Source organism: Hippichthys cyanospilos, chromosome 4, assembly GCF_059441005.1.
Source record: "Hippichthys cyanospilos isolate Australia breed blue-spotted pipefish chromosome 4, RoL_Hcya_1.0, whole genome shotgun sequence".
Classification (NCBI taxonomy): domain Eukaryota; kingdom Metazoa; phylum Chordata; class Actinopteri; order Syngnathiformes; family Syngnathidae; genus Hippichthys; species Hippichthys cyanospilos.
Genome location: NC_142372.1, coordinates 20,946,884 through 20,951,558, shown reverse-complemented (window position 1 = coordinate 20,951,558; position 4,675 = coordinate 20,946,884).

Here is a 4,675-nt window from a genome sequence, read left to right as displayed (position 1 = left end):
CTGCCTTGTTTTCTGCTGAAAAAAAAAAAACAGAGGAGTCTACACGGGGGTGGGCCTGTGATGGCCCTGAGCTTAAATCATAAAGTGGTCATCCGCAGCCTCCCCCCAACCAAAAAAAAATAAAAAATTACCAAGGCCACCTAAAATGTTTTTGGCCTAAACCAATCAACTAGCGAATTCCTCCCCCTGCACCTTGCTCGTCCCTGCCTGGATAAGCCATATGTGACAACTACAAAGATTACAATGAGAATGAAGCTATAACAAACAAATTCGACTTTTCCTAAATATTTTTGTGAACGCATCACATGAAGTTATGACTTTGGAATTTTGCTGCGTTTTTTGAATGCTGAGAGTTAAGTACTGAATAAGTTATGTGATTGCTTTCAATCACCGACAAAGCAGCAAAATAGATTGATTTTAATCCGGCTATCTGCTAACAATTGCTACGACTCAGGGAGCATTCTAGCCTATCTCCCAGGTATCTGGAGATCTGTTATAATAAACTGCAACAACATGAAGTCATGAGAGCTACTTTTGCATACTGATTAATGCCAGACGCTATCACTTTCATACACAATGCTGACAGATCAAATGTATAGGTGTATGTTGTGAAAACTGATCATATTTTGATTTGTCACAATAAAAATTTCATGGCAGGAAGCACTTTAATTCGAAACACCCATTAAAACATCACTTTGCTGACTCACAATGTAATGAAAATCACAATGTCCTATTGCATCTGAACTACAGTGTATTGTTAGAACGGGCCAGTAAGCGACTCATGTGGTCCAGTGCTTTATGGTAATCGAGTCTCAATTTGGCATGTCAGCTTGGCAAAACCTCTTTCACCAGCCACATTTATTTTCACGTTTCATGTTTGCAAAACCTATTATTTCTTCAACCGAAACACTGGACCAAGATCAACAGCAATGATGCAGCATGCCGCCGCACTTCATGCAGACCTGCTCATTCAGATTTCACATATACCCACTCTTGCAATGATGAACCACTTTGGGAATTTGCCGCCGGGTGCGCGACTATTACATTATTTTTTATGTGCTGTTAGAATATTATATGAGCCTAAAAAACAAATCACAATTTTATAACTGCCGCTACCGGTGTATTTATGTTCCAATAAGCAGTGGAACTTTGGTCGATCAGCTCGTCAATAGATTCTTTTTCTGCAGTTCAATTTTTCCTTTCTTTCTTTCCTCTCTTCCTGTCCTTTCCCACTCTCCGGTTCTGCTCACACCGCAGGAGGTGTAAGTGTTCATTTTCACTTTTGTGGGGGAGCTGGGTGTGAGGCTGTGATTTCTGACTGTGTGTGAGCCAGAGGGAGATTGTGTGCTTCGGCATGCAATATGGGGCCAATTCATTGCCATGCATCACCTCAATGTGTGGGCTCAAGACTCAACGGCCCATGTTGTCTACTGTATATTTTCTCAGTTAATTATTTCGATGATTGTTTATTTTAGTGCTCCGGTGGTTATTACTGAGTTGAATTAAGTCACAAATGGACCACTGGAAACTAATTCCAAATGGAAATTTTCCTGGATTTGAGTCTTGTGTCCTGATTCTCTGCGCATTTTTACACAGGTCCTATCCCGACATCCCAGTTATTTATTTATTTACACTGGACCTCCGGGTTACGGCGTCCCTGGCTTATACTTTTTTTCACGATACGAAGTGGAATGCTACGTTTTTTTCCTCCTCTCTTTATTTTGGAATTATATTTGTGCCACAATCGCGAGCGAGCAAAAATTGATTTTGAGCACAGGAAAAAATAATCAATCAGTGTGCTTTTACTAGCTCTGATTGGCTGGTTTTTATGGCACAACACATGGAGAAGACACAATTTGAGGGAGCGAGCGCTAGATGTTGAGCGAGCGAGAGCTCGATGTTGAGGAGTGAATTTGGTGAAGTGCTGTGGACAACACGTTGATGTATCTATTTACCCTCATGTTAAAATTCAATTTTGACTATTTGGACTATGGATGTGTTTTTTGGAAAAAGTACGAGTAACGATTCAAATGGATTCCTATTTTGTCGATTAAATGGTAAATACTAATCAATTGCGGATTTGGGCTGCGTGTTCAGGTAACATTTTTCTGTATTCATGAACAGATCATAAACGGCTAACTTCCAATCCAAAATGTGATGCATCCACTGAATTTAACATTTTTCTGTATTCATGAACAGATCATAAACGGCTAACTTCCAATCCAAAATGTGATGCATCCACTGAATTTTTTTTCTGTGTGATAGACCTGTTTCCATCAGTAGGAATATGCAAACTATGAGTATTTTTTTCATAAAAAATATCTATCAGTATCAAATGATTCATTGTACTAAATTCAACAGATGTATTTCTTTGATTCTTTTTATTTTTGTAGTATAAATTGCCATGTGCCATACTCCCAATGAAAAACAGCATACTGTGCTAAAAGCTTCAGTGAATGCGTCTTAGCCTGTGACAGGCTCAGCCTATATAACTCTGACTCAAAACGCTTTTGTTCTCTTGACAGTCAACAGCTTTTTCGGAGAAGGAAAAATGATGTACGTCATTCTATCTCCCTTTTCGTTCCATTACAGCAGGCAGGTAGAGCTTCTATTTTTTCACGCGACAGCTCTCTCATTTCATCTTTCTTTTATAGCACAGCGAGACAAGACGGCGAGCAAAACTGATGAGCCTTTTCCATCTCTCTTTTCTCATCTCGACAGCCTTTTTCATTTTCATCATACACCTCTCACTTTTTTCCCCCTACATCCATCCGGCTGTGATAGTCCAATGCCTTTGTGCCATGTCTTTGTTTTTTACAAGGCCCCGCTCCCGCTGGCACCAACCAATAAAAAAATTAAAAAAGCATGTGATTGACAGTGCAGTAATTCCTGAAAAAGACTGAGGAGAACGGATGAAAAATGCATTTCTCTCATCGCATTTAATTCAGACTTGCAGGGAGAGATTAAAGGGGACGTGTATGTATAGCGAAGGAATGCTGCTGTTCCATTTCCCAAGCGTAATTGGACTCACTTTGATACCGCTCCTTCCTCACTTCATATGCTGACCGACCTTTAGATGAGCAGCTTTCATCAGCCTTCACCTGGACATGCAAGCATACCCAAATCATCTGATATTTTGTGTTGAATCTTCATATTGTTATGGGCTGTATACAAGAGCCTTTCCTTATTTTATTCCCGCTGATTAATGGGATCCGTGTAAAAATGCTTTTCAGAGAGCAAGTTTTAAGACTTAGAATGCATACATCTAAATCAGAATAGGGTGTTCCAGCAAGGCAATACTACAGAAAGTTGACCTTGCATGTCAAGGCTTGGAGGCATTCAAGATGACGAAACCAAAGTTAAGTTCAAAAAGTAAGATGGATGTTCTCAGGAAACTGTTAACCTCAGTCGTTAATTATGACCTGTGACATTTCCATGACTAATTATTCTTCTGCTCACCATTATGGTCAACAAGGTCCTTGCCAAAGAGTACCTGGACAAAACACAGCAGTATTTTTTAGGCAATGTACACCACTGGGTACCATTAGTTGTGGGACTTCAAGTTTGCCTCTTCAACCTTGAACATATATCAAAAAATTAGGAAAGTGAAAGGGCACCGATGGATTTTAGAGCTGTATCTGGCTTCAATGATACAAATCTGGCCAGACCCCATGTGAAACAGAGGTTAAAGGAATAAATAAAACTCTAAATATAACAAAATACCAAAAATAATTGCACTGATGGGCAAGTGTCATGTTGGTCTTCAAAATACAAAATAAAAACCTCATTAACATATCGCTACTGACGTGTAGAGGAAATCGTACGCAACAAAGTACAAAAATAAAAGAGCAGTCAACAACGGAAAAAATAAATCTGCTTTCTCTTAAACACCTGGTCTTAACCGTGTCTCTGATGAGCTCATTTCTAATCAAATCCAACATGGACACTCCTAAAGAGAACCTCAACATCTGCATTTGTGCCTCCTCCAGCTCCACTTCCTGTTTTCTCCTCAGTGCCACTGTCTCTAACAAGTGGCCAAACTCCCACTGGCTTGTAAGTTTTTCTTCCACCACAAAACACACAGCCTGCTTGGATTCGGTTTTTCACCTGCTTACCACACTCACTTTTCATCTATAGCAACGGTGCCCAAATGTTTGAATCATTCTTCCCTTCTCAGATGGGAGACCGAGTAAGTTTGTCACAAAAAGTGTGATAATCGCAGAGATGTCTGAATGTTAACGTTTATTGCTTTCCAAAATGCCACACATAACCAAATATAAATACACCTTTCTGGGATCTTGACGGAAAAAAATAACAATATTCATGCCGCACTTAACCAAATATTAATACGTAATTCGTATTATGGCTTGTCATTCATGTCTTGTCCTTTTTTTGCGCTTTCCATATGTGCTCGTCAACACAGTCCCTTGTGTCTTCCAACCAGCTTTCACACGAACTTGTGTCTTGTCTAGGTGTTCCATCATTATCGCAGAACTAGGTATCTTCTATTAGGGTTTCTGCTTTCTTTCACTCTGTTTTGGTTCATTGTGCTTATCTCAGTTTGTTGCCTGTTTTGGTGAATTTTGTTTTTTCACTTTGCATCTTAGTATACATTTTAGACATTTGTTATGTTGGTATTTCTGCTTCCATGTGTCTTGTAAGCCTTTTACTTGTT